General features: G+C 46.6%; 1 protein-coding gene across 5 annotated transcripts in view; it reads left to right on the top strand.

The window, feature by feature from the left end:
• Positions 1 to 18,854, top strand: part of ATXN7L1 (ataxin 7 like 1) — a 244,259-nt gene that overhangs the window by 157,228 nt on the left and 68,177 nt on the right. Inside the window, exon 1 of one of the 5 annotated variants that reach the window (XM_042964586.1) lies at positions 11,950 to 12,347. The exons of the other annotated variants lie outside the window; for them this stretch is intronic. The gene's annotated coding sequence lies outside the window, so the exon portion shown is untranslated. Of the gene's footprint in view, positions 1 to 11,949; positions 12,348 to 18,854 lie in introns of those variants that run through there. 5 annotated transcript variants of the gene reach the window in all.

An 18,854-nucleotide genomic window follows, 5' to 3' on the forward strand; every position in this document is an offset into this window, starting at 1 on the left:
CATTTTGTGGCTGTTGTGGGAACCGGCATTGATTGGATCAGAGGTGCTAAGTGGTCTGCAAAGCCTAGGACAGTTCCGCCCAGGGAAAAATTATCCCACCAGAAATGCCAGGTGCATCCCTGCTGGTAAACACCGATAAGAACTCAGAAACGCCTGAATGTTTACAGTCATACGGTAGCATCAGAACAGCCACACTGCAGATTTCTTGGTTTGTGCCAAGAGTTTAGTGGGAGGAAATCACTAAATTATTTTTATCTACACACTGTGGTTAGAAAGAATTACATTCTGAAGGGTCAGGCCCTGCTGGGAATTGTTTATTTCGTTAGGCCGAAGTCGCATGGTCGGCCGGATCAAGCTGTGGCTCTACTCGGGTCACGTGTTGCCCTGCCTCTGGGAGCTGGTAACTTCTCAGCCTAGATGGGCACCCCAGGGTTGGTGAGGGCTCCATGAATCGCCAGCACGGCCTGTCACATGGTGCTGTCAGATCACCCCAGGCTCCCGAGGTGGTGCTGGTGGCCGGCACAGCACCCGTGAGTTGTAACTGGTTGCACTGGGAAAATCTCTCCAGATGTTTTTTTCTGCAATAGGCAAAAGAACAGAGCACTGAAAATTAAATAGCCTATTGCCTCTCTTCAAAACCCACTGTCGTGCTCTTAGGCCTAAAAAATAATTTTTGAGGAGCACCTGCGTGGCTCAGTCAGCTAAGTGACCAACTCTTGATTTCAGCTCAGGTCATGATTTCACGGTTCATGGGTGTGAGCCCCACATTGGTCTCTACGCTGGCAGTGCAAGGATTCTTCCCCTCTCTCGCTGCCGTCTCCCCCTCATGCTCTCGCTTTCTCTCTCTCTCTCTCTCAAAATAAACTTAAATAATAATAATAATTTTTGAGCACACTGTCTAAGACAAGTTTGCTAGCCCTCAGACCACTAAAAACTGCTGGCCTGCTGATCCCTGCATTCTTTGGCTTTGCTGTGGACTGGCTAATTATTTCCTGATCTCTCCATGCATTATCTAACATGCTTTGAGTGCCTGTGATGTGCCAGGGCTAAGACAAGGTCTTTGACTTCAGCTCTTGAGGGTGTAGTGGAAGGGGGGGGGGGGAGTGGGGGCAGGCCCAGGGTCAGTGCAGAGCCCTGTACGACACACTAAGTGGACACGTGCTTGGCGTGTCCTGGGAGCACCGAGAAGGGGACTTGAGTGCAACCTGGCAGAGGTACAAGGTGACAGGATCTCCTATATCCCAGATGTGGTAACATTTGAACTGGGTCTTGAAAGAAAATAAAGAGTTAACCAAGGTGAAGAATGAAAGGGTGGATTCCAGGGAGAGAACAGTGTGCACCAAGTCACAGAGGCATGAAACAAAAGACTCTCAGTAGTCCAGTGTGGCAGGAGGGAAGATGCCGGCGGGGGAGGGGAGGGGGGGGTACCAGAATAAGCCAGAGCGCCCGGTGCCCTGGAGACAAGCGCTGTGACAGATTCCTAGGGGCTGATTCTTCTGCAGCTCAAAGACACGAGAGGCCATTAGACATCCCTCAATGCCACATGTCAATCAAAATAATTAAAAGCAAAAGAAGTGGAAAGCTGGTTCATATATTCCAACATCCATCTAGCTTTCCTCCCCCCAAAAAAAGCTTTTGATAAAATAAGATGAAGCACCAAAAGATGTGTGTGTTCAATAGCAGGACATGAAGAGAGTAGAGAGAAAGTAATAAAAATAAAATAAAATGTTAAAAAACTCAATCCCTGCAAAACCGAGTGATTGCTAACTCTGGATAGCAGAGCATTACCTGGGTTCAGAGTCTGACAAAGTTCAAGTCCTAAATTCAGGTTCTGCCTTTACTAACTTAAGTTTTAACCTCTCTAGACTTCGATTTCCTCTAGACATTGGGGGTGATAATACCAATCTCATCCTGTGCTTGTGAGGATTAAACCATGCCATCCCAATGGTTTTTATTACCAGCTTGTTATTTGTTGCTTTTTAAGATACTGACTTAATCCAGGGCAAGCATATGAGCCTCAGTTTATATGTATTATAGTATATGAGCCTCAGTTATCATTAGTGGAATAAAGACAAATCACAGGTTAGTTAATACAGTAGATCCTAGAAATAAAAGAATTCCTATTCATTTATGTTATTCATTGGACAGATGTCTATCACCCACTTTTTCATGGTCAGGCAAGGCACTGTGTGAGGCTCAGGGACTAGAAGAGGAAACCAGACAGACCAGGTCTCTGCTCTCATGAGGCTCATAATCCGGTGTGAAAAAGAATATGTGTTATGGGATCCCTTCCTGAAATCTACCCATTTCAGACTCACCCAGAGGCATGCTCACTGTGGACTGACCTCGAGCTGGTTTGGCCACACAAAACTCATAGGTTCTTTTTGGTAGGCAATAGTTGCCACTGTAGAAGGTTGTCGAAGGTTGAGGCACTGAGGACTGCTTCTCCCCCATAACCCCCCTACCAGGTTGTAGCGAATTCTAGTGTCACACTGAAGGCTGCCACAGATACAGCATTTGTCAAACAAACGTGTATCAACCAACCAGTAGGAAGAAAACAATTGACTTAACCTGCTCAGTAACCTTGATGAAGTCCCAGCCTCCTCTCCTTTGAGGTATTCCAACCTTACCTTACACAGAAGGTTCACTCAAGGCAGTTGCAAGAATATTCTAAACACAGGTCTCTGTTTCCCTGAATCAGCATCATTCTGTCATCAAGCCTCCTACTTTCCCTGGCTGCACAAGGCAGCCTCGAGTGCCGTCCCTAAGGGTGAAGGGACAGGCCTTGCTGTATTCAAACACCCTGTTTATTCAAGGTTGGGGGGGTGGTCTCTAAAGGTCTTTGGCCAGCCACATATCTTGAATACCTCTAACTTCACCAAAGAGAATCCATTTCTAGCCTCCATGATAGTAAGTCCCAAGTTTCACTAACAGAATTCACCCATTTCTTATGTTCAAAATGTTGATCAAAATATGGATAGCAAAAGGACTCACAGTAACCACCTTTGGGGTTTGTTGTTGTTGTTGTTGTTTTATTATGTTTTTTACCATAATTCCAGTATAGTTAATATGCAGTGTTATGTTAGTTTCAGGTGTACAGGATAGTGATTCAATACTTCTGTACATTACTCAGTGCTCATCATGATAAGTATACTCCCCATCATCTATTTCATCCACCTCCCCTGAAAGTAGTCACTTTTGGAGTGTGACCTCTCAGATTAATACTAGTTGCCCAATCTGGACTTTGTATTCTTTTTTTTTTTAATGTTTATTTATTTATTTTGAGAGAGAGTGTATGCAAGAGGGGGAGGGGCTGAGAAAGAGAATCCCAAGCAGCCTCCACAGTCAGTGCAGAGCCTGACATGGGGATCGATCCCACAAACCACAAGATCATGACCTGAGCTGAAATCGAGTCGGCTGCACAACCGGCTGAGCCACCCGGGTGCCCCTGGACTTTGTATTCTTGGTAGCGTGTGAGCTGATTACCCCTAGAGGTAAAACCTAGACTAACTGGCTCATGCACAAGAGAATACCAGTTATTCTCAAGTACTATTTTTTTCTATTTATTTTTACTCAAGTACTTTAAAGCAAATTATAGACAGTGTTAACGATGCTCCATTTCTCTCTCCTATTCGAAAGGCATGATTCCCAGTGCTGAGCCGGGCAGGGGGGCTGGATTATATCCAAAGTGACTATAAATCCTGGATTGTTCAGGGAAGTCACACAATGTATACCTGTTGCTCTGGGCCCATCCATTTAGCACTCCCTTTCACTTTCAGAGGTGTCCAGTTAGGATAATGAAGTATATGGTTACTCTATTTATAGAAAATGCAGTAGCACACAACAAAGAGAACATACCCAGGAGAATAGGGTTTGATTCCTGTCTCTACCACTCCCCAGTAGGCAGGCCTCAGGCAAATTGCCTCACCCTGATAAATCTTACTTTCCTCATTAGTAAACTGAGAGTAATACACTTGCTTGCTCTCCATCCATAGTCATTTTTCTTAAGTTTATTTATTTATTTTGAGAGAGAGAGAGTATGCATGCAGGGTAGGGGCAGACAGAGAGGCGGGGGGAGAGAATCCGGAGCAGACTCCATGCCACTAGTATAAAGCCCAACGTGGGGTTCCAACCCACGAACCGTGAGATCATGACCTGAGCTGAAATCAGGAGTCGGACACTTAACCAGCCGAGCCACCCATGCGTCCCCGTAGTCCATTTTTAAGAGAGATACCAGTTATCCCATGGATGTGAATAAACTTGGTGGAGAGAACGGCACTAACAAGAGTTAGGGGTTATTCCTGTCCTTAAAGCCAACATTGGTTTATGCTTTGATTTGACTCTGGCTTGGGGGAAAATTAGCTTTGGAATATAGATCATGTCTGCTCTTACACTTGCCTTCCTATAGAATGGAGAGACCCGTGTGTAGCCTGTTTCTTCCAGCGAAGCAAGAGCCATCCCCTTACTGCTTGGGCATTTACTTTTCCCCTTAATTCCATCAGAGAAGAGAACATGAGCCTTACAAGTAAAACCATAAGCCCTTCTTTGGCCTTAAAGTGCATTAATGTAAAAAATTTCCAGTAAAGATTCAATGTACCCTTCTTTATATGTGTAGAACTCTTGAAAGTTTGAGAAGCTATCGTAACTAGTGAGAGCCAAAGGTGAAAGGCCCCACATGAGTATACCACCTTGTTGATGCCTAGCCGGGACAAAGGTTCCCATGGCAACAGTCACAACCAAGGTGGGGATAGGGTGGGGTGCCCCTCCCCAGCAGAAGTACTGTTTTGCTTAATAATGTAGAATTTTGTTTCTTCAAAATGAAAATTGATTTTTTTCTTATTATGAAAGTAATACATTGTAAACACTGCCCAAATTTCAGGAAATATAAGAAAGTAAATATTTTGGTGTAAAACTTTATAATCATGTTTCTATGTGTATGTGTTTGTCTATGTGTTGTACATGTGTATCTGTATGCATATATCTTATATGTTAAAAAATAAAAGTGGAATCCTATTATAGACATTGCTTTGAAATCTGCCTTTTTTTTTTTTCGTTTAAAATTGGTGTGGACACATTTCACTAAATATAGATCTACATCATCGTTTTTATAGCTTCCTAGCATTCCATGGAATAGATGTGTCAGCAATTTACTTCACCAGTGCCTGATTGCTTGTTATTTAGGTCTGGTTAGGGGCACAGTATCTACCCCTTTCGGTGTAATTTTTTAAAAATCAATACAAGATATCTACTCCTAACACACGCACGTGCGCGCGTGCACACACACACACACACACACACACACACACACTTCTCAGAATTCCACCAGGGGATGATTCATTTATTTATTAGCTGGTGGCCTTTGCATTTAGGTGGAAAGACTTCTGCCAGTTGAAGCATAGGGCAGGGGGAGCCGGTCAGCAACAGGACACAGGGCAGCTCAAGGTGGGAAGCCAGGCCGCTGCATCGCAAAGAGCCTGGAGCAGGCTCAGTTACTTGCCCAGTAACCTCCTCATACCCCAGAGCCCAGATCTGCTCATTCACCGAACAGCGCTGCTGCCGGGAGCTTCTGTCCTTTCATAGCCCTTCAGCTGCGAAAGGGCCTAATCATCAGAATACTCCTTTCAAAAAAGAAAGACGTGCCATGCAGGCGTTTGCATGTGGCGCAGCCAGTAACAACTCAGTATCACGAGCTCTGCCACCGAGTGAAGCTCCTTGGGAATGTGTCCAGGAGCGCTTGAAGAGCACCAAGTGCCATGGGGCATCCAGGGGAGCAGCCTCTGGGCTTTCCCTGAGAAACAGCTTACACTTAGCTTGTACAGGAACCTAGCACACTTGATGGTCTGATGTCCAAGTTTGGCAAATTAGCACTCTGGGCAGGACTACGGAGGCAGGCCCTGCCAGTAGAGAGAAGTGACACCAGAGTGCAGAAAAAGGGAAAAGGCACAACGTGGGGAAGCCGAGGCCCCTCTTGTGCAAGGGCAAATCACCCTGCTGCAAACTGCAGGTACTACCCGTGATGACGAGGCACTTAGTTCAGGGAGACCAACATTTTTTTTTCTTTATTTTGAGAGAGACAGAGAGAGCACAGGTGAGTGTGAGTGGAGGAGGGCAGAGAGAGACAGACAGACAGAATTCCAGGCAGGTTCTGCACTGTCAGCACAGAGTCAGACTGGGGCTTGAACTCACGAACCATGAGATCATGACCTGAGCTGAAATCAAGATGCTTAACTGACTGAGCCACCCCGGCTCCCCATTGACCAACATTTTAAATGGCGGAATACAAGAGAAAGTGTCAGAGTGTCTTTTACTTAGTGAAGATAAATGTTATCTTTTGAAACTCTGGTCACATCCGGGTGCTCATGTTAGGGCAAAGCATAAAATTTGTGACTTCAGGTGGATCAGGGTCAGGAAGTTTGAAGGCTACAGATGTAGGACTCTGAAGTCATCACCACTTTACAGCAAAGTTTAGAACAGAATGCCCTGAACAGTGATCTTGAGTTATAAAAAAAAAAAAAAAAAAAAAAAAAAGGATCAAATAATGTTCAAAGTCTACCATTTAAGAGGACAAAGTACAGTGAGATGAAGATCTTTTGGAAAGATTTGTTACAAAGTGCCTCCAATTTTTTTGAAGATTTAGTGTTTTAAATTTTAAATGGAAAGCCTTTCTACCTTCTCCCTAACTTGAATCACAAACATAACTTTTAAAAACACAAAATCTGAGGTGCCTGGGTGGCTCATTCGGTTAAGTGTCTGACCCTTGATTTTGGCTCAGGTCATGATCTCATGGTTCCTGAGTTCGAGCCCTACATCAGGCTCTGTGCTGGCAGCATAGAGCCTGCTTGAGATTCTCTGTCTCCCTCTCTCTCTACCCCTCCTCCACTTGTTCTCTCCCTCCCTCTCTCTCTCTCTGTCTCTTTCCCCCTCTCTCAATAAGTAAACTTAAATAAAATAAAAACAAAATTTGACTGGAGGGGAAGAAAAAGAGAAACCTGAAAAATTAAAATAATTAATTAAAATAGAATTTTAATTAAAACACCAGGTCTGAGATACATTTAAGGTGAAGGCAGGGGCGCCTGGATGGCTCAGTCGGTTAAGCATCCGACTTCGGCTCAGGTCACGATCTCGCGGTCCGTGAGTTCGAGCCCCGCGTCAGGCTCTGGGCTGATGGCTCAGAGCCTGGAGCCTCTTCTGATTCTGTGTCTCCCTCTCTCTCTGCCCCTCCCCCATTCATGCTCTGTCTCTCTGTGTCTCAAAAATAAATGTTAAAAAAAAAAAATTTTTTTTTTAAGGTGAAGGCATTCACCTTCCAGGTACACCTAATAAGGTATGCATATATCTTTGTGATGGGCGTTAAGAGGAATTTCACTCATTCATTCAAAACATGTAGTGAAAACTCACAGCAGGGTTTCTATACTTGGCTAGGCATCAGCCTCCAAGATAAAGGAGACTTGGGATTGTCCCTCAAGGAACTTACAGTCCAGTAGTCCAGTTCCAGTCAACCCACATGTAAAGCCATTTTGCAAATTGTGTACAATACGGCTAAGGCTGGTTGAAATTGATACTCTCCTAAAACCTTAGGGTATGTGGCCTCCGAATGTGTACAGCCAGCCCCGTGGCTTTGGTCCTGAATCCACATCAAGAAGGATTAAGCCAAAAGCCAGTCCCAGATCCAGTCAGGAAGGCTGGCACAGTCCCTGTAAATCCAGGCAAAAGTGAAGAGCCCTGAGCTGGGTCGCAGGTCCTGACCTGAAAGTGTGCAGGGCAACGTCAGGGGCAAGAACCCAGCTGCTGGCATGCTTATCTTGCTTTCTGTCTCCTGTCACCTCAGGCCTCTGTCTTTTTTTGGCTCTATCCTTTTCCTGACCAGCTTTCCATATATCCGGGCCATGTTTTGAAGACCTTACTGGTCCCGGACCAGCTTCCTCCTCTGTGTATGTACTCAGATGCAGCTCCCTTCGCTAGGGGGAGTCCAGATGCCCAGAGTGTGGGCCCAGGGTCCTAACTTTGTCTCCGTCCACGCCATCTTCCTCCTGGATGTACTGTCCTCACCTGCCTTCCCAAAACCACTGTACCCATCAACACAGTACTACTTGGCTGGTCTAGGGTAGAACTACCTCTGTTAAGCACACCAATACTAACTACAAGTTTCTGTTAATATCCCATATCCCTCTCTTCTACTAATTGGATAATTTAATTTTGATTAATTTGATACTTTTGCTAATTCGTTATCACAGATTCAGTGGTCATGCCTCATGGATTTTCACAAGTTCTGATTTTAAATCTGTCTTCCCTAAGTATACCAGTGCCTGTCAAACCACGTGTTCTACTTTTTGGCTTACGAAAAAACAGACTCTATGCTCCAAGAAGTCACAAGTTATGTGGAAATATTCTACGCATCTTGTATCTTGTAAGCAGTCGAGTTTTCTTGCTGAGACTGTTCACATTTACCCAGTCCCCGTATTCTTTTTAAGCAGCATGGATGCAAATGTCATGTGGTCACCAAAACAACTTCAACTAAACCAGTCAGAGGGGCCACCTGGCATCCCCCCAACCAAGAGCCTCTCCAGTCACCAAGAGCTTGTGGATTTGGTTGGTCCTCACCATCTCTAGGCTGCTTTAGACACTTTGAACGTAAAGTCCACCTCGACACCCAGCTTCCCTGGCCTTTGGTTCTGTGTTTTGTAGTGTTGTGTTTTCAGGGAGGAAGGAGGGGGAGAGAGATTCATAAGGCAGTGACTGAACACTCGAGAACTTTGTAATCTTCACTTCCTGACTGTCACCCCTCCTGCCCTCCCCATTCGGCATCTCTGGTCATGGCCCTGAGACCAGGGATCCCGACCAATGTTCCCATTCACCCTTACAAGCCCTGTGGCCATCTGCAGGAACTCACTACCACGTCCCCTCGGAGGAAGTGCCCCAAACCTGCAATGAACTAGTTCACAATGTACCACACGATAGTAATATCATTTTCTGTCAAGCCATGAGTGTCCACTTGCCACACGCAAGGAACAGGACAGCGGGACCCTTCGTTTGGTCCAGTGTTTTCAGTGGCCTCTGCTACCAGAGAACTCAACAGAAGCATGACTCGGAAACACAACTGTTGAAGAAGATATCCACCAAATAGTGTGCTAAGCCAAATCCCTCCTACAATGCAACACAGCACAGACAGCACACCTTACAAATGTACATGACATGACGCCCAGGGTAGCAGACCTGCTGGGACATTCCACTTGGGCTCCTCCTTGGACTGGGATTAGATGAAGAGCCAGGGGTTACCATGCCGGTAAACTAATCAAATCAAAGAAGGACAGGGTGGAGGTCGTTGCTTCCTATTGGGATAGTAGCTCTGGAGTACAGATGTCTGAAGCTCCCAGGTGTGGAGGGAAACCCTCCTGTGTTTGAGAGTTGCAATCTGAGCCTGCTACAGAAAAATCACAAAGACAGGGATTTCTGGGAAAATCTAGTGAGATGATGTGCTTTTATAATACAACCACTTTTGTGGCCTTTTTAGTTCGATCATTATGTGTTCTGGAGACATGATAGAGGCAAGGAAGAAAGGCCAGGTTGGGAATTAGGAGACCCAGTGTTGCTTATAATTTGCAGTGTGGCCTTGGACGTGGTTTGTAGTCTCTCCAGAATCTCAGTGCACTTGTCTGAAAATGGAAATAATAAAGCCCGCCACTTTGAAAATGCTTTGTGAATATAAAACACCACACCAGCACTCTCTGAGCCTCAGTTTTCCTCCTTGGTTGAATGGGCCCTGCCCATTCAGGGTGTTTCTGACGATCAAATCATATAACGTGCATGTAAACCATGGAGTTCTATGTGAAGGACACAGCTCACAAAAATTCTGGTGTCACTTTGTGGGGTCAGTTGCCAACCCAGAGGCCAGGGCTGGTTTGAGACTCACTTTGCCCAACCTGAATGGGTCAGCCCTTCCCGCTCCCCCCTCCCCCACCCCAGCCTTCTTCCTCCCCAGCTCCTTCCTTTGTCTGGTAAGCTTTAAATTACCTTTGCTCTTCCCTTTTGATCTGTCTGGCAACTGCCCTCTCTCCAGGGGGGGCTCCATTTCAGATCCCAGAGAAACCCTGTCTATATATAGCTTGTAAAAAAATGTGGTTTCCTTTGGGAGGAAAGTGGGAGCTACCATGTGCGTTCACGTCCACCACCATTATACTGGTGACCCCCAGAACCGGAGACACAACATTTACTCTCCAGAATAAACATGAGTATGGCCCAAGGTTACAGTAGCTTGTATAAACAACCTGTTACTACTTACTGCTTTTCTCTAAACTCCTGGAGTGGGGAAGTGGCAACATTTTATTCTTCAAATCAAAGACAGGTGATAGACAGGGATGATAGATAGATAAATAGATAGAGTGGACCAAGAAAGAATTCCCTGAAAATTTAAGCAAACAGGCATTTATTTGGGCAATTAGAATTGCAATTGAAGAGACAGATTCAAGTAGAATCTGGACCATGATCTGAGGACGACAAAGAGAGGGCAGGGCTGTATACTCAAGGCTGCGAGTAGAGTTCTCATTCAGATCCTCTATGCAAAACAGGGATTGAAACTAGATTAACTGGGATTGGTTGGGTTCATATGCAAATAAGGGATGGAAACTTGTTTGTAGCAAGGGCTCTTTTGGAAGTGAAGAGTGAGGATGATTCTGGTGCCATGATGAGGGGGAAGTTAAGTCCCAGCTGAGGGCTTGCAGCTGGCTGAAAGGTTTTTAAAAAGTTCACGGTTCCTGCGAGAAGGACGTGCACAAATTCCTCCTCCCTTATGGCCTCCTGACCCCATTTTAAAAAGAGACTTGCTTAGTTAGGCTTGCTTGCTGCGTTTTGAAATCCCCTTTGACAGAGAGGTAGATAGATAACATAGATAGATGGATGGATGGATGGGTAGATAGATAGATAGATAGATGATAGATAGATAGATAGATAATGGGAGGAGGGCTTGAGCCCACTCAGCAATTTAAAATTTTTCACTCTGGGGCATTTGGCTGGCTCAGTCAGAAGAACATGTGACTCTTGATCTTGGGATTGTGAGTTCGAGCCCCAAGTGGGGTGCAGAGACTACTTAAATGAATTTCTTCTTAACTTAAAGTCAAAGTAATGTAAAAATTTCTCACTCTTACATCTACGCCCCAGTTCTCTTCGAATTCAGTTCTCTCGAATCCTCGCATAACTCTAAAATTTTATCTGGTTAATTGTCTTGGTCCTAAAATGAAACCATGCATAATGCATTCTGGGAAAGAAATGGAAAACCTTGTTAAATAAGCGATTCAAGCATTCCTTTTTATTTTGCCAGATGAAAATAGTTTATTCACTGTCACCAAAAGAACACAGGCTGCAGCCCCGATGAAGGAGAAAGATTGACCCAATCAACCCTAGACTCCAAGGGGACAGGGAAACCTTTCTCAGGACCAGGTCAAGAAACAGCCCAGGGACACTGCCCCCTCTGTTTGCTTCCTGTGTGGCTCAGTGATCTCAAGGCACAGAGCAGGGAACTTGGAAGTCCCTTTCCTGTGTCCTGAAATCTCCATTCAGCACGCCCCTTTTTTTTTTTCTCCTGTGGCATTTGCCAACTTTCAAATTCCGATGCTCCTGCCGTCACCCCCAGATGTGCACCAAGGCCTCAGCATTTGCAAAGTCTCTCAAGTCAATCTCTAAGTAAAAGATGCTTCAAGGAAGCACCCAGTTCCTTCTGCCTAATAACTGCAGTTTGTCATGTGACACCTGCCCCTCCCCCCCCCCACCAATTCTCTCTGAAAACCCCCACCCACCCCACCAATAAACTAGGTTGACGTCTGTCCTTTATCTGCCAACATCTACATTTCCTTCAAGGTGGTAATCTTTTGCTTTTGTTATTGAAGTTCTGCTTGATTCTTAATTGTTACCCCATAGCTTTGGAGCCTGCATAAACAGTTAACAAAAACACGGCGCACGAGGCAGCCGTTTCGCTTTCTGTGCTTGTTGTTCTTGGCACCGGGTCAGTTCTATGAACTTCTGGTGTCCAACTGGTAGGACCTGAAACTCTGTGTTTAACAAGTGCCTGTAGTCAAAACAGTTGGCGTGTGCAAGCTCGGGCCGCTGGTACTGCTGCGGCTGGTCAGCCCGGTCCTGGACTGTGCAGAACACCGAATCACGTTGCTGCGTTTTGGGGCTGGGCTTTTGTTGTTTCGCTGTTGGGTTTGTTTTTTGTTGTTTTCTTTTTTTCCTTTTTTTTTTTTCCTCTTTTTTGTGATGGCATCCGTGCTAATCTGGATCTCTTCAGGTTCCAAAAGTACAACATGTTTACAGTCGACGTAGAATCAGATTAAGTTGGCAGCCTGAGTCTCTCTGTAAGTGGTTTTAGTTTACATTTCTTCTGCTAGCAGGATGTTTTGCATAATTTTGCTGATCCTGGGTTATTTATAGACTTTTTTGAAGAAACGGGGATGCATGAGAGTTTTCTGTTCTAACTGGAAAGTGAAATCCGTTTCTGCAGTGAGGAGGGAAGGCGGCCGGGCATGTTCAGCAGAGGGTTATTTTAGCTCTTGAAAATTAATTTCTCCTCGAGGTCACTTGATAACATTCCGGAGCCTACACTCCAAGCCACTGACATCAGATACCCTGATGATTGTCTTAGGACGTGTTGTTTTCCTTTTAGTCGGTCAGAAATGGAGCAAAATGAAAGTCATGATGCCATTTCCTCTGGGGCGCTCTGGGAGGGTGGATGCAGTGATTGGGTATTGTTTCAAACGTCCGAAGTGGGTTTGCGGGGGTTGTTTCATCCCACCCTCGGGCACTGTGTCCGCTGGCCACCGCAGCAGCCTGCCCAGAAGCCGGTTGGCGGGACCCACCAAGAGCCTGGGGGAGGGGCAGAGGAAGGACAGCCGTCGGGAAGTTAGTGGCTATTCAAGTTTGTCCTCATCTAAATGACAGTGATACTCAGGTGTTTGTAACATTTAAAAAAAAAAAAAAAGTCATCGACTGCAGGATGGCTTAGTGGCTAATGCATTATCGGTTTGATCTTCTAGCCTGGGGGTAGCACCTTCTGGTAGCACCTTTGGCGGGGGGTGTGTATGAATGGAAGGAAATCTGGGCACGTTCGAAACCACTACACCAGGATGAACACTGTGTGAAAGGGTTTCCTATAATATTTACTAGAACAGTTGGCTAAAAATTGCCTTGCTTTGCCCACTGAATGGCTGTGTGATTAAATCACCCCTTGATAGCGTACCTTGAGCCCTCCCATCTCTGCGCCGGCTGCCGCCAGAATTTGCATGGGTAAGTAGCACGTTCATCAGCATAATGAGTGTGGAGTCCCCAGTCTAATGGTCCAGGAGAACGCCGTAATTGAGACACTTCATTGCGCCTCGGGTTAAATATTTTAAACCAAACAAATCGGGAAGGAGGGAGAAAACGGGAAACATCGTTTGGGCCGCGTGAAAGGCCTTCTAATTGGGGAGTCCGCCCTGACTGGGGTCCTTGGGCCCCTCACAGACAGGTCCACATCTCCTCTCACCCCCACCATCACCGAATCACACCCGCAAATGAAAATGGATGGTTGAGCCGGAAATTTCCGAGGTAGTGAAAGTGACATAGTTGTAACTGCTAAGTGCTACCAAGAGCCGATTTTCTTCTCTCTCTTCCATGTTTCTCTCGTCGATGGGAGAGTGGGTTCTTTTTTGGCGTTGTTTTTGGTTTGATTTGGTTTGGTTTTTGGCCTCCACTAACCTTGCAGAGAATGGCGATGAGGCTGTCTTGCTTTTGGTCCTTGAGTGTGGAGTGTGCCCTCTGCTTCCTCACGGTAGCCCTGCCGCTCTGGTGAAGAACAAGTTAAGCCCTTTTGTCCCAGCAGAAAAAGACTCGTACAGCGGGGCTGAGGAGCTGGCACTCAGGCCCAGACATTTACCATCAGACTTTGGCCTTCTCGCTGCCCCATCCAAACCCGCAAACTGCACTGCTGATGCAGGAGACCTTTTGTTCTAATGTGATTCCAATCTGCCCCCAAGGATGCGGCCCCTACGACACTTCCCTTTTCCTCCTCCTGTATTAAGGTTGAGCTAGGATTTGAGGCTCACCTTTTGGAGGCCCCGGGTTTGAGGTGTGTGTTGGTTTGTGTGCATGTCAGCCAGCAGTGATTAAGGGGGCTCCTGCCCTGCTGGGTAAATAAACTCATGGCCAGAGTGACTTTAGAGACATGAAGGAACCTACCTACCTTTATGACAGTGTTGAAGCAGGATGGCAGTGATGACAGAAAGGTTTCCCAGTCATCCTGCCCTGGGGCTTTTGCATTTGAATTAGCCAGACCCGCCCACTTCAGGATCCTAGAGAAAATGAAGGCACTGCTATTTGCCAGACTCCTAGACTTTGTTGCCCCTCCCAGGCCCTCCCAGCTGCCCGCCAACAGCTTTCAAATACCCTCCTTCCACGCTTTGGTTGCCTCTGCCGGTCTGGAGAGAGCTGTGGTTGGACTGATAATTGATCTGTGTCTGGGCCTCTTGGCAGCATTAGCATTTGTGGGTTCATCTTCTCTCCTGGCCCCCAGGGAGTGGTTCTGCTGGGCCCCACACTCAGTGGGAAACCCAGGATCTGTCAGGGTCCTGCAGTCTGCCGGAAGGCCAAGGCATCCGGGGCAGAACTTGGAGATTGGGTGGGTCCCTGGCCAGAGGCAAATTTGGGCCAGATGGTCTGAGTTGGTTTGTCAAACCTGTGAGGGTTTGGTGGCCCTCCACACTCTGGTGGCTACCTCACTCTGCTATTGGCCCACTCATCCCCAAGGTCTTAAGCTTTTCTGGAACAGCAGCAATAACATATAGATTAGGCAGAACCCCCAAAAGTAAGAGGCCGAACAAGAAAAAAAGCCAATGGAAGGAGTTGGTTACTCCTTGGCTGTGGCTTCGTCACCCTGTTTCCAACCAGCCCCTTGTGCACCTGCTGACCAACTCAGCCTCCGTCCACCAAGGCAGGCAGGATTTGCCAGTTGTCAAGGACCAGTAGATTGCCCCCACTTTGACCTTGTTACAGTTTGCCATCGAAGTGGCACATCCCAGACTAAGGAGGGAGATATATTTGATCTACGCCATGTCAGAGGGTAGGAGTCCCTTGTCCCCTGTCCTCCATACTATACTTTTTCTCTCCAATCTGGTGAACAGGAAGGGCTTTTAGGTAAATCAACTGTATTAATTTGCTAGGGCTATTATAACAAAATACCACAGCCTGGGCAGCTTGAACAACAGAAATTTAATTCTTCACAGCTGTGGAGGTTAGAAGTCCCGAGATCAAGGTGCCAGCCACGTTGGTTTCTCCGGAGGCCTCCCTCCTTGGCTTCTAGACGGCCATCTTCTTGCTGTCCCTTCATCGGGTTGTTCCCCCGCCCTCACCCTCACCCTTTCCATGCACACACCTAGTGTCCCTTTCTCTTCTTATGAAAGGACTCCAGTCATATTGGATCAAGGCCCACCCTCGCTGGCCTCATTTGAACTTAATCACCTCTTTAAAGGCCTTATCTGCCAATACAGTTACATTCTGAGGTATTGGCAATTGGGACTTCAACGTATGAATTTGGGGGCAACATAATTCAAGCCATAACACCAGCCAACTAAGCCTGGTCCCACCTCAGCCCCACTCATTAGCAGCATCAGAACACTGCAGTAACCGCCATGATGTAGAGGTTCATCTGTGACTTGTTCCTGCACATGTGAGTGTGTAGAATCAGGCACCATCTCTCTGTGTGGGTGCACAGTCAAAGGGAACGCAATGAGAAAAAGACAAAACATGTTCCTAGTCACAAGATGAAGTCACCAGTGGCTGTGAAAAGTCTGAGTTAGCTTTCAGTGTGTTCTATTATGATCTTTAGATGACTTCAGCAGCCCACCCGTCTCGAGGAAGGCTGTTGGAAGGGTGGGTTGAGCAAAGGTAGCTCTCAGACCAGGGGGCCCCAGAAGTCATCTGACAGAAAGTGTTACCTTCCCTTCTGAGCCTCTTCCTCCTGGTGCCATTCTGGGCAAACTCCCTGATATGTGAATAGATTCGTTTGCATGATCTTCTCTGGGTCTTGCCAACAACTATGTATATATATTTAAATCTGCCCTCAGTGTTCATTCCCTGTGGAAGTTGGGAAACCAGCCTTCCATGGACTAGGAGAGGAGAAGTTAGCCAGTTATCATTTCCCATTTCAATGGCTGCTCTTTCCCCAGGGACTTGTGGTTGGCCATTGATCTTCCCTCCCTCTTCCCTTGCTATAGGATATCTTTGACCTGGAGATGCTAGGGGCCAGCAGGTTGACATCTGGTAGCCCTTTCCAAGAATTTTCCCCCAAGATCTTTTCTTAGTAAAGAACATTTGTTCCCTGAGGATGCAGCCACTCTCAGCCAAGACCAGAGCAGAGTTTCTAGGGCCCCATCCTGAGAATGGCAGCCACCAAAGCCTGGTGTTCTTAGAAACTACCAATGGGGACAGAAACCCAAGGATGAGTTGTGGTCAAGCTACAGGGGATCCCAGCTCTTCATCACCTGCCGGGTTCCTGCTGCAGATGACTCAGGTTCTGGTCTCCTCGAGGGGACCATGGAGAGATAGTGTGTTCCTGCAGGCTAGTGGAGGATCTATTACCCTTTGTGAGGCAGTCTGGATTTTGGTCTGAGACAAAAGAGAAGGTGATTGCTGTAGGGAGAGGAGGTCAGGAATCAGCTGCTCCGTGCTGGCAGCCTGAGTGCCAGAGGAGGTGGGATCTGGGTTATTTGTAACGGTAATAATCATAAAACTGCTCTTTTTTGTATGCATGGCCTGACTCAACTTTTAGACCTCTTTTACATGCCTGATCTCATTGGCTCCTCCTTATAGCCTTGGAGAGGCAGGTATTGTTAACCCCAGAACATGGAAATTCTGGAAGGAGAGCCCGGGTTGAGACTCCAGCTCCTGGACACCAGTGCTCCTTGTATTGATTTCAGCTGCCTAATGTCTGTATTTGGTTGCCAGTAAGGAGGTAGTTTGCAAATCAGAAAACCTGGTTTGTGTGTTTTTTCATTGTATTTCTTGTCAGTTATCAAAGCCACATTCGATTGCTCATATGTGCAATGCCTCGCTCTAAGACCATTACGCTTAATCATTACCACCACTGGTAAGAGGAGGGCTGTTGGTAGCCCCACTTGTCAGTTGTCACTGAGATCCTTACTAGGGAAGAGGAGGAAGTGTGGGCTATGTGACACACCTGCCCTGAATGGTCAAGAGTGCTGTTCACAGGTCACTGCCACGGAGGGGGATGTTGCACACTGCTTGGCTGTGTCTTTTTCCACATTATAAGCAAGGGTTTGGAAGAGGAATGGTGTTGGTGGCAGGTCTATCAAATTTTCAGGGGCCAGATTTGGGAGGGTGAATGGATACATGAGCGGGTAGAGCAGTAGACTACATCCAACCAGATGACACTTTTTTTTTAATGTTTTTATTTATTTATTTTTTTGAGACAGAGAGAGACAGAGTATGAGCAGGGGAGGGGCAGAGAGAGGAGGAGACACAGAATCTGAAGCAGGCTCCAGGCTTTGAGCTGTCAGCACAGAGCCTGATGTGGGGCTCGAACTCACGGGCTGTGAGATCATGACCTGAGCTGAAGTTAGATGCTTAACTGACTGAGCCACCTAGGCGCCCCTGGATGACACTTTTAAAGGACACCTGTGGGTACGCGGCTTGGCAGAAAAATGTGTGAAATAAGACTTAGGGGTGGTTCAATTGTCAAAAATAAAAAATCTAGGCTGGGGGTGGGGCACCTGAGTGGCTCAGTCTTTTAAGCATTCAACTCCTGATTTCTGCTCAGGTCGTGATCTCACAGTTCATGAGATTAAGCTGCGCACTGGGCTCTGCACTGACAGTGCAGAGCCTGCTTGGGATTCTCTCTCTCCCTCTCTCTCTGCCCCTCCCCTACTCGCACGTGCATGCATTTGCACCCTCTCTCTTTCAAAATAAATAAACAGCTAAAAAAATGTAGGTTGGATCTCTAGCTACATTAATAGGAGGATAATGTCCAGGAAAGACAGCTAGGAGCTGCTTGGACCCCATCTGTAACATTCTTTCATCTGAGTTCCACAGTCTATGAAGGACAGATGGTAGAGCCAAAGAGGACCCAGAGAACAGAATAGTGAAAATGATGTTTTGTGAGGAAGGGTTTAAAAAGATCTCTGGGTGTTTTGCCTGGAGAAAGATTTCAAGGAGCAAATATTTGGCAAGATGTCCCCTGGAAGGGAAATAAGACCGGTTCAAGGTGACCCCCACAGAGCAGAAATGGGATTCATGTGTGGCATTGCAAAGCAGCTTAAGTAGGGGAGACACTCCAACAGCCATGGAACCACCATGCTGTCTCACCTGGTGCACGCCTGGAAGGTCCCATTGGCAGTGGGGTCTGCAGGGGAGAAGCAAGCCTGGGTGGCCCCATGATCAGAGTGCTGAGGAGGCCATAACAACCCCAGAAAGGGTCTGGCAGGGATCAGGGAAGTGTGGGGCTTCTTCTGGCCTGTTGGGAGTCTGTTACTCTGTCCCAACCTCAAGCTCTAAGAGCTGGGTGCCTTTCATGGCAATGATGATTCCATCACAGGAATGGTGATCCCCTTGATGGAAACAACAGCTGTATGAGAGACGAGGGGCTGGCGGAGGGGGCTGTGCCTTAGTACCTGGTGTGTGTGTGTGTGTGTGTGTGTGTGTGTGTGTGTGTGTGTGACATTGTTTAAAACAATCACACTTCTTCATACACCTGAGTTGGCCTTGTTTGAGAACTACTATCTTAGAGTGCCTGTGAGGTGACTTCTTAACTTAAAAATTACCTCCTTTAAGTGATTCCAAGAAAGGTTTTTTTTTTTTTAAGTGTTTATTTATTT

The sequence above is a fragment of the Panthera tigris genome, chromosome A2, assembly GCF_018350195.1.
Source record: "Panthera tigris isolate Pti1 chromosome A2, P.tigris_Pti1_mat1.1, whole genome shotgun sequence".
Classification (NCBI taxonomy): Eukaryota; Metazoa; Chordata; class Mammalia; order Carnivora; family Felidae; genus Panthera; species Panthera tigris.